Raw genomic sequence first — 11,387 nt, 5'->3', positions numbered from 1 at the left:
CTTAGCCCAGCGCAGAGCACACCCGCCCCGGCCACGGGCAGCCGGTGTCTCCGGGAGATGCTGCGGGAGACGGTGCCAAAGGCTTCGCTAAGGTCCAGAGAGACACCAGCCACAGCCTTTCCCTCAGCCACTAGGCGGGTCACCTTGTCACAGGAGATCAGGTTCATCATGCAGGACCTGCCTTCCATAACCCCACGCTGGCTGGGCCTGATCCCCTGGCTGTCCTGCACATGCTGTGTAGTTCTGCACAGGATGATCTGCTCCAGAACTCTCCCCAGCATCGAGGTCAGTCTGACAGGCCTGTAGATCCCCAGGTCCTCCATGTTACTATGATACCACGTTTAAGTTTTCCCTACTTTTTTAAAATGGACTGGTGCTATAAGCCTGCTCTTGAAAAGCAGTTTTAGCTTTCCAGATATACCTGTGAACAGCGCTGTTTCTGCCATGGGACAGACAGGAAGAATAGCGAGGCCATCACCCTCCCCAGGGCAGGACATAGCTGCAATGTTCTGTGCTCTGCTGGGGCTGGAAAGCAGAGTTAATAGCTCAGCAGTGATCTTGGCAACAGTCAGGCCTTCCTCCCCAGGAACAGAGGAGTGGGCTGCAAAGCCCCTGCCCACCCTGCTCATGCCCCTTGTGCAGCCGCTCTGTGCACTCCGGCTCAGCTTCTGCTCCCGTCATCTCACACTCCTGGCTCTCCGTGAGGAGAAGGGGTGTTGATTAACATTAATTGAAGACTTTGGGTGCTACACCTTCCCCCAGGGTACAGACAAATAATGAGCAACATGACATTTGAGGTACCCTTTGCTTACGCTGTTACAGCAGTGTGCCTCAGCCCAGCCTGAGGGGACAAGTCACCTTTGGGGTGAGAAGGGGATTTGGTGTCCCCATGCCTTAACCGCTCTCCCTTCTTTGGTCCAGCACACAGCCCCAGGCCTGGAAAACACGCTTTTCCAGGCTGAGGCATCACATTCTTCATGTCTTTCTGCTCTTGGGAAAGCAGTCCCTGAGCAGGCCCTTCACACTCCATAGAGGAGCAGTGCTGTCCCCAACCTGGCCACACACAGGGCACCACACCAATGGAGCAGCACCTACCAGATGGTGGAGGAGAGGGAGGACATGACAGCAACCACAGAGCTCACCTGCTTAGCTTGCTTTGCTTCAGTTTTGGTCTATCGAGGTTAATCCCAGTCTGAACTAGGTGGCTTGAGAGAAAATGGTGACCACCCTGATCAAAGCCAGGCCCTACAAAGGGCAGGAGAGCACTTTGTCACACTCCAGAGCCACCCCAGACTTCTTAGATGGGAATGTTGCACCTCTTCCTCCATTTGCTTGGTTTCTTCACTTGCTCCTAACATTCAAGAATGAACCCAACTCTTCGCTTGCTCCACCACCTGTGGGGCTGAAGGTTGGTCAGAAAGCCAGCCAGGGAAGGGAGGAGAGCTTGGTTACAATCCAGGACCAGAAGCTCCAAGCTCTACAGTTGCTTTTGCCTCCCTCTCCTCTCACCCATCCTCCAGGAGCATCAGATGTGCTAAGCAGCCTGTAAAGGTGTTAATGGGGAACGCATCACCTCTGTCATATTTGCAATGTAACATGGCACCCAGCACAGAAATGAGATTTAAAGAGTGTATTTACTCTCCCAGTGTGAGAACTGCTGGGTTAAATATAACAGAGGCTTGCTGGCTCCAGGAAGCATAGCTGATCTCTTCATTTGATGGCAGAGTGCTTACTTTGCCAAACAGCCCTCAATCCCCATGGAGCAGGCAATTTCTCCTGTGTTAAATGTGTATATTCATTACCAGGTATGATAGAGGTGCATAAATTGCTTTCATTATATAAATTTCCATGCAAAGCATCACAACACAATGTCTCACCAGCCAAGCCTGACTTTTTTTGTTGTTGTTGTTTTCAATAAAGTTTTTAATTGGGTCCAAGTAGCACCGGTTCCTGCAGAACTTAATGAAGGACCTGTGCTGCAAAAAGGCACGAAAAAACCTTTGACACCTCCCTGGCAGCCTCAAGCTGAGACACAGCAAACGACACAGGATTGCTAATGGTCAGGACCTGCTTCTGTGGCCTTGAGAGTTAGCATCTGCCTTCCAGTTAGAGCTTTAACCACAGATTTCTCCCCTTTGTGCTTACCTGACCCATTAGGCCTCAAAGTCTTAGAGTGAGGATAAGCTGCATTTGTAATATACCATCACACTGACAGCACAGACTACTTGGCATTCACCCTAGGTCTTCCACAGGATCATTTGTAATTCCTTGGACTTGAGTCCAACACAGGACATCCTTATTAGCCACCAGTGAGGAGAGCTTAAATGCCAAATAAACATTCCCTGAGTTGTAGACCTGCTTTCCCATCTAAGCAACTCCCACACCTTGCACCCATGTTCGGAGACTGCAGGTGCTCACCGTCATTAAAAATGAAGCTTTGAATGCAAAGGCCTCTAAATTCAGCAGTAAGCAGGGTTAGTTTAGTCATGGGAGAGGAGGGGTGAGGAAGGTGAGAAACAAGATTTGCTTCTACCAAAAGTGACCTTAAGAGTCTGAAATTACCCAAGAAAAAAGTCACAAACCAAACATTTCTAATGGCAATCCTAATTAAATATTACATTCCCTCCAACTACATTCTTGGTCTATCTGGTTGCATAGGAGCTTCTGTTTACAAGAGGTCTACAAACCAAAACACATCTCTTGTAACAAACTGGCCTTGACAATCACATACTCTTCCTTCATCCAGCTAAAGTTACTGGACTCATCAAATGTGGAGTGTTAACCAGCTGAAACTTCAGGGCACTCTAGATAGAACAATTTATCAAATTACCCTTTCAAGCCTCAAACTCAGAGAGCTCAAATCATCTTGAATCCTTATGAAAAGTTAAGGCACTATTAAGCCATTTCTTATACTAGACTAGCTAACTGCCAACAACATAGGAACACACCACTCACCTTAAAGAAGTCAGCATTAATATTTACTAACTGAATGCAAACTGCAGAACAGCTCTTATCTGTGCCAGGTTTAAGAACAGCCCAATAAAGGCATGTCAGCAAGGCTTCTTTTTTAAAAAAGGGTGCCAAGGGATCTTGTTGTAAGTAAGATCTTTGAGAAAAGTGTGGAGATTTGTTGCATTAAGTGCACGGTATAAAATTAGGTTAGGCAAGACTGCTCTCCCTAGAGAGCTGGCTTTACCAGTCACCTGGGGGGGAGTATCTGTTAGAGAAAAAGCAAACAATCTTCAGTGTTACCCAATGCATTTAAGATCATGGCCTTTTACCAAGCCAGCTTTCCTCCTCAGCTGGGAGCACCAGCTGGGCAAATGGCACCCTCAGCCCCCTCTGGGCAATAACCTAGCTAGGTGAGGGCATACCACAACAAAAAGCATAAGGCTACCACTCTCCTAATGCCCCTGCCACAGCCTACATCTTCATAGTAGCTACAGCTTTAGCATTACCTTCCTTTGCAGTATATTAAGGTAATCCAGGTCATTGTTCACAGAAACTCTGAAGAGTAGCTGCTAATACATCCCAACCCATTTTCAAGGAAAGACCACATGCAGGGCTTGCCAGCTTTCTTATATCCGTGATAGTTTTATATCACTTCATTTTATTACCTAGCACTGTGACACATAGCAGTGCAGGCTGTAGCTGGAACACCCTGCCCAAATTTGCAGCATCATCTAAGAGACTGTAGACTTACCACCAGGACAACTAAAAAGCAACAAGGTTTTATTAGCCTTGTTTCTTCAGGCTGAAAGAAGTGCTTTGAAGACACAGGCAAAGTGGGAAGTTTTGACTCACCTGAAGCATTTTGCTACAAATAGCTACTCTACCCTCATCACAAGCTTCTGTTAGACTGCTATAGCATTTTAAAAGAAAGGTTATACATGCAGCTTCCTTCTGTTTACCTCGCTAAATTTCTGGTCAGCAGCTACAGCACATACACACACATTACAGCATGCACAGCACCCTGGCAACCACTCTGCCTTTAGGGCTTGTCAAGTATTTGGTCCAGCTCAATAGGCAAAACCTGACACGTCTGCTATGGGGCAGTAATTGCTCAGGTCCCCTCAACACTTCACAGAAAAATCACAAGACTCCGAAACTCACTGTAGAAAGAAGACTAAAATAAAAGGCAGACCTGAGAAACAGTGCCTAATTAGAGCAGGGACTTAAAAAAAACAGGCTCAGCCAAGCCTTAGGCCCCAGCCTCTGAGGGCACTTTGTTGCACTGCTAATGTTTGGTCCCTCACCAAGGTCCACAGCATTCTGCCCCTCGACTGCATTGCAAGGATGAACCCAGTCCAGCCTGTGAGACCTCCTACAAAAACACAGCACCTACCAATCAGTAAATATGCTGATTGTGTCTGCCGGTGATTAGTTGCAGATGATTTTACTGCAGTCTGTGGGGTGGATACAGGGGCTTATAGTATCACAGGTGGGCATGGTTTGCTGCTGGAGGCTGGCACCTCCCTGTGGCTGGAGAGGAGATGGATGCTGGCAGCCAGTGCAGTGCTGGCTGCTGCTAGTAGGCTCAGATTTTGCTCCTGCTCAGGCTGGGAGTGCCCTGAGTGAACACAGCACTTCGCTAAGATAATCAGTGCTTAGAATAATTCCTCAGCAAACACCCCACCTGGAGAGCAAAGCCTTCCTCTCTAATGCCCTGGTTTTGCAACAAGATGTTTTTGCAGGAGGGCTTTGAAGTCATCTAGTCTGCTACAGATCACCAGTGAGAAATGATGTTTGGGCTAATGCTCAACTACATCTCTTAGGGCAAAGGCCAGGGAGAAATACTGCAGGAGAGCAGAGAGGGAGGGAAAGGAATTCCCTGAGCAGAAATTATTTTGAGCAGAGAAAGCTGCAGAGCAGTGTGGAGTGAGGCAGAAGAAATGCAGGAAAGGGAGGTGGCTGTACTGAGGGAGACAAAAGAACAGAGGAAAGTGGAAACTCAGAAGGCTCTCTGGGGAGGTAGGATGCTGCTCACTGGGGCTCTGTTGAGGATCCCTGTCAGGAGCTGTCTGGGCTCAGCAGTGCTTTCCCCTGCAAAGGGATTCCCTCTGCCACCCGCTATTGGTCCTCACACAGTGACTAGCTGCTGGAGTGGATTTCTGTTCCCTGCGTATGTGGTAGATGTGTAGGAAAACAGCAGCCCCATCACCCTCCCCTCCCAAGAAGCGGAATTCCTTCCTCTGCCGTTGCTGGTTGCTCTGTACCAGGGCTGAGCACTCACACAAACCCATACAACCTGTCTTCACAGGGAAATCCGCTGGGGTTTGTACTCAAACTGTCTGCAAGATACACAGGGAAAGGTTGCTGTGCCAGCAGAGCACTGGGGAAGGGATGCAAAACCACAGTCCCTGTGAAAGGCAACACCTCTCTGCTGCTGGCATCAAGACATCCCTCAACCCCACAGCCATGCTGTGGTCCTGAAGCAGATACCTAGCCACCAACTAGTCTTGCAATTGCAAAGCTGTTGTGCTTTTGCACATGCAGAAGGTGTAAGCAAGGCAGCCCAGTAGACATGGGACCTTGATCACATGCTTTCCACTGACCAGATCCACTTCTGAAAAAGGGACACAATTGCCTACCCACCCATTCAGCATCACGCCCAACCATGTCCAAGTGCAGAAATTACAGCTTGAAAGCCTACCTTAAGTTCAAGTTGTATGTTAGTGACAAAACTCTGATCTCTGACAAAGACCCTCTGGTGACCTTAGGACACTCCTCTTTTCTTGTCCCTCTTCCCAAAGCTAAGATCTTATTACTTTGATGGATGCTTAGCAGCAGGAATGGCTCCTGCTCTGCCCAATCCCATGGAAGGCTCTGCCCAGCTGGAAAGTATTGCAAGAGAAATTGCAGTGTAGGGGCCTCAACTGGTACTTTCTTTCCAGGAGTACATCTGCTATCTGCCTTCCTCTGGATATGAGCTATGGAAGGGTCCTCAGAAAGCTACTCCCACTGAGCACTGGGGAAGCAGCAAGAACAGGGCCACTCCATATGTGGGAAGCAAACCAGGAGCAAAGGTGAACACAGCAAGGGCAGTGCCCTTACCACCCAGGGCGCAGTCTCCCACACAAGGCAAACAGATCAGATCTAGGAAGTCCAGCCAGGGTCAAAGCTGCAAAATACATGAGAATGCTCTAAGAGACAGAGACAGCATTACCCAGAGCATGGGGTGAGACTATGGGCCTGAGCTTAAATAGAGTCATGGCCCAGTGGGTGAGTGGGTATCAGTGGACATCCCAGGTGGGGCTGGTTGGGGCAGTTGAGTCCTGGTGGTGCACTCAAGGTCTTGACACACCTGCAACATAAGGCAAAACTCTCCAGGGGTAGGTATCCTGATGGTTGGGCATTTTTAGGTGTCTCAGGTGACTTTTCTTCTCATCATATCTAGATTTATGCTGTTGTTTCTGGTTTTGGAAGGAGCAGCACACAACGCACTGGTGTAAAGTAAAAGTCTCACAGAACTTTTGCAGAGCTGGATGCTGCTCGGAGGGAGACCTCAGTGAACCCTTACAAGCCACCTGAAGTGCAACCTGGAGCAATCTGTAGTCTTGGCCAGGGATAAACCAGGACCAGATTGAAACATCCCCTTGACATACTCGGACAAAAAGCAGCAGAATATTTAGCCTGGTGTTAACTAAAACGATGTGAAATTGTGTGGTGTGTCACACTGTCCCAAATTATTTGTATAAGGGCAACATGCGCCTGCCTGCTATGGGTGCATGGACGAACCCCTCTGGGTTGGGAGGTCCCCTTCCCACCGCTCCAGGGTGGGAACAGGGGCTGGTGCAGTTGCCATTTGTGCAGGGAGTCCTGGTGCCTTCTTCAGCATCTCAGAGATCCTGGGTGGAAGCAGTGAAGGTTTTGGCCATGCAGACAGATCTGCTTTTTTTTAACCTCTCTACCTCTTCACTTCTCTTTGCTCTTTAGGGAACACTCTGCATGATTTCTAATAGTGAACAAGAATTACCTAATACTTGAAAAGCCCAGGATCTCGAACTGTTGTAAAAAAGAAAGTAAACCAGAGTGACTCTCTCCACCCTGTAATGAGGAGGGTAAAGCAGTCCACAATGGTGATGAAATTCATGGGGTGTCACGGCACAAACAGAGCCTGGGTCTCCTGCTTGCACCCCCAGGTCCCTGTCCACCACCTGGCTTTGCCTCCCCAGGGAGAGGTGGTTGGAAGAAAATGGGGGGGATATCAAGAAGAAAAGTGGTTAAACCCTCTCTCCCCTCCCCCTGACTGCTGGAGTACAGATTATGCTGTTTATCTCCCACCACAATAACATCGTTATTCAACTTGGCAGCACAAGGTGGAGTGAGTGAGAGAGAGTGCGTGCGGTTGGTATTTTTTAAATCTATCAAACATTTCCCCGTTCTGCCGATTGCAAACTCCTGCCCGGCCATCCCTGCCGCAGCATCCTGCGTTGCCATGTCAACAGAGGCTGTCATCCCCTGTGTCGTGAGGGAACGATTTGCTTTCCTGGGGGCCGCGGGCTGGTGACAGAGGGATGTGCATGTGCCCAGCTGATGCTGACCCCAAACCAGGGCATTTTTTGATAGTTTTTCCCCAGAGCTTCCAATGCCAGGAGATGATTTACCCCTCATCAGCCCCTTTAAGATGTCATCATCACTGCCTGAATGAATCAGGACATCTTGGCATGAAAAACAGCCTTCTCCTGACCCCTGTGCTTCCACTGTGAATTAGATACAATAGAGCAAACAGCTCTTCCACTTCCCGCAATGCCTCGCCACCCTCCTGCCCTCGCTGCTGCTGCTGGAGGTGAGCATGCAGCTCGTGGGGAGGGAGCTTGTGGATCAGACTGGGCTGTGGGGCCTGTGCCTGCTTATTTCTGCACTCTTCTCTCCACATCCATAGGAATGGGGAGTGGAGACTCCACAGAGCCTAGCTGCCCAGCCCTGTGCCAGCCTGGTTTCCTTTAGAGTGTGTTTAAAGCACTATGTCCTGCTGGGCTGGTCAGGAAACAAAGAAGAGAAAGTTTGATGAGCTTTGCTTCTTTCTGCCAGGGTGAAAACGCTTGCTGAAGAGTTGTGGATGTAAATGTGAGTGCCACCACCAGGAGATAGCCTCCCCTAGGGTATTGGTTGACGCCAAGGACAGGGAAACAGTGGATCTGCTGCTTGGTCCCAAGGTTACACCAGGCTGTCCTTCCTTCTGTTTCTGGGGGCACGGCAGAGGGAATATCAGCATGGGGGAAAGGGGTACAGGGCTTGTGCTGGAAGAGAAAACAATGGAGTGCCAACCAGTTCTTACCTGAGACTGGGAAAACAAAAATCCCCTTGGATCAGGAGTGTCCCTTGCTCTGCCTGCAAAGCAGGTGTGGATGGCTTGCAGTGTGAGGGGAGGTTGGACTAGATCATCTCCAGAGCCCCCTTGCAACCAGTGTGTTTCTATGATTAAATCTCTGAGCACCACCAATTTGTTGGTTGTTTTCTCTGCAAAACTGGGCAGTCATTGCTGGAAGAAGTGTTATGTTGGTGGTCTGGAAAACAACTTCACAGCCAGAAGCCGGGACAATGGGCTGGGAAGCTGCTGGGAGGTTGCTGTCTGAGGCAGCCTCAGTGCAAGTTCCCTGAGGACACAGACACGCAGCTCTGTCTTTGCTGCTGGGCTTGCCTCTGGAGGCTGTACCTTATGGTTATGTCTACAAAGTGCTTTGTCCTCTTCAGCTTGGAAGAAAAGTGGCCCCTGCTCTGGGTAACAGCGACTGGAGAAAGGCGATAGCAGAAATACAGGTCACCTCACTTCAGTGTGGGTAGTATTGTGCTGTGTCCTCTTTTGAAGAGGACCCAAGAAGATGTATGTGAAGGTCTGGATTTAGCTCGAGCTGTGGGTTCTGTAGGCTTTGCAGTATACTTCTACTGGGGTCCCCAGGGAAGGCAGCAGTGGGATTTGCTTTTATTAAATTAAAGAAACAAAACAAAGTGCATCACTGATATCTGCAAGCCCAATATGGCTAGCTGCTCTCTTTGGAAAATCATGTCCAGCCAAATATGTGACCACACCATGTCTGTTTTTTAGCCTAGGTTCAGGTGACCTCCTATAGCCTTTTGGTTTTCAAATGAGAGCCAGAAACTGCAAAGAAAGCAGAGGAAAATTAAATTTCCAGGAACTGGGAAGTCAAATGGAAGCCTGTTGGAGCATATAGCAGTGGTCACAAACCCACCACTGACCCAATGTACTAGTCTCAGGACAGCACAGCCCTGCTCATCTGGGCTGCTGCTCCTTCCTGCAAGCCCTTGCCTGCACATCCCACAAGAAGGCTGAGCACTGTGGCCATTCCTATTTCCCATTCATAAAGGAAACTACCTTCCCCTCTCAGAGGAGGTTCGTACTGAGCAGCATTGCAGGAATGCTTTATACTTTCCCTTCCAGTTGCTTTGTTCTGTTGCCTCCCTGCAGTTTCCTTGGAAAAGTTAATTTTCCCTATGGACGTTTTTAGATGGAAACATTTCCCCTCAATGGGTTTGGTGAGCACAGAAAACATCAGTTTGGAACCTGACTGGAAGTAACTTGAAGCACCTTGGTGAAGAAATAACGGGCATGCACTGAGAAAGCTTGCACCCCTATATCCATGCCTTGGTTCACAGTACATGTGAGATATAGACTAAATTTATGTCAATAGCTTTCCAAAAGCTCTTGTGCTAGCTTCAACTCACTTTCTACTACCTTCTGCAGCAGCTGGCACCAGCATAAAGAAAATGTAACATGCTACTAAAGTGTTATGTCTTTGCACTCACTTTAGGCTGGTGCTAGCTGCAGCAGGAGGTGTTGGCTGGTGGAAAATCAGATGTTTCAGCTATTGCTTCAATTATAGATAGCTCTTCCTGAGAAAAGACTTTTCTGCCTGAGAAAAGGCAGTGGAGTGAGAGGGACAGCAGCCCAGCACAAGGATGACTGAGAGGATTCATAGCTCCCCTCCACCCTGCGCAGGGAACATGCTGTAACCCTCCTCTCTGTCAAGTTTTCTGGGCATCACTCTATGAAAAAGTTCTTTTCCTTACAAAGCTCAGGCTATAGCAAGGACAGACATAGCTGGCAACACAGCTGACACAGGCAAACTTGGTGTGACGGGTGCATGTCCTGGTCTTGCAGCTGCTTCACCCTGTGAACACCAGCCCCAAGGAACACGGCCTCCCCTAATGCTCTCAGGTGCTGTGCTGAACCTTAACCCTTAAAAAGAAAGCAACAGATTAATTTTCTCAGAAAACATAGTACAAAATGGAAATTTTCTGCAGAGAGGGATTGTTTTTTTCCCCTCAGTATTCATGCTACACTGTAATAGACTTTGCTCTGATAAGTGGTGCAGTCCTTACCAGTTTAAATTTAGTATTGCCTCATATTAGAAATGACAAGAAAGGTACAGCTAAAAAAAAATGTTATCCCAACATCTCAGAAGAAGCTTTACTTAGAAAAAATATTTTTGCTCATCTCTCCAAATTGGGATAAATTAACTGCTGGATTTGGGATTTCCTGCAAGGTCAAAGTCCTGTTACAGGACTGGTTTTGGCTGGACCGGGTGGGAAAAGAGCAGATGGAAAGAACTGAGCTAAAAGGTTTATCTTAATTATTAAGACTCTACAGTTGAGCATGGGGGAAACCACAGTCTCTTGCAACCCTACTACTCCCTCACTATGTGAGTGTGAACAAGATACCTTGTTTTATGTGTCCCAGAGGCAACATGGATGAATGCCTCCTCCTGAGGACACTGTGAGATAGTGTGGTTACTCTAAAAAAAAGCAAAAGGGAAAGCCAGAGGGTGGCCAAAGAGATGGCTGACATCCTGCTTGCAATGTGTTTTGTGCAGGGGCAGTCTTGTGAGGTGTCGGGGGACTGATGTGGAGGGCTGAGCTCTCAGCCTCCTGCCTGAATCAGTGCTGAAAACGGGCTGAAATGCAAGCAGAGGGAGGTGAGAAAACATCATGTGTGAGACAAAACAGCAGTCCAAAAATTTTCTTTGAGATGTCTGGGGCAGAGGTCTGCAGCCAGGACTCATGGTGCCATGTTCTAGGTAAGGGAGATTTACAGACATCCTCTGGGGAGGGATCAGCAGTGGTGAACAAGTGACTGGTCACAGGCCTGGAATTTCCCAGTGGGAAAGGATTCGGTGGCCTTCCCCAGGGATCTCCCCTGAGGGCTGGCTGTACCCATTGCCTGCCATCCCTCCCTGAGCCATTGCTTAGTATAGCTGACCCCTTAGTCTGAGTGTGGTCCCTTTGGGACAGTTGAACTGGGAGTGGGATCCTTTCAGGGATTTGTCTGAAAGGTGGTGTTATTCCCAGTGTAAACTTGTGTGGATGCTCATTGCTCAGAAAAATTCCCTTAGCCGAAATCAGTGCAATCAGCATCTGAACTTGTC

This window comes from Falco rusticolus, chromosome 14 (genome assembly GCF_015220075.1).
Source record: "Falco rusticolus isolate bFalRus1 chromosome 14, bFalRus1.pri, whole genome shotgun sequence".
Lineage (NCBI taxonomy): Eukaryota > Metazoa > Chordata > Aves > Falconiformes > Falconidae > Falco > Falco rusticolus.
This window is presented reverse-complemented; position numbering follows the sequence as displayed.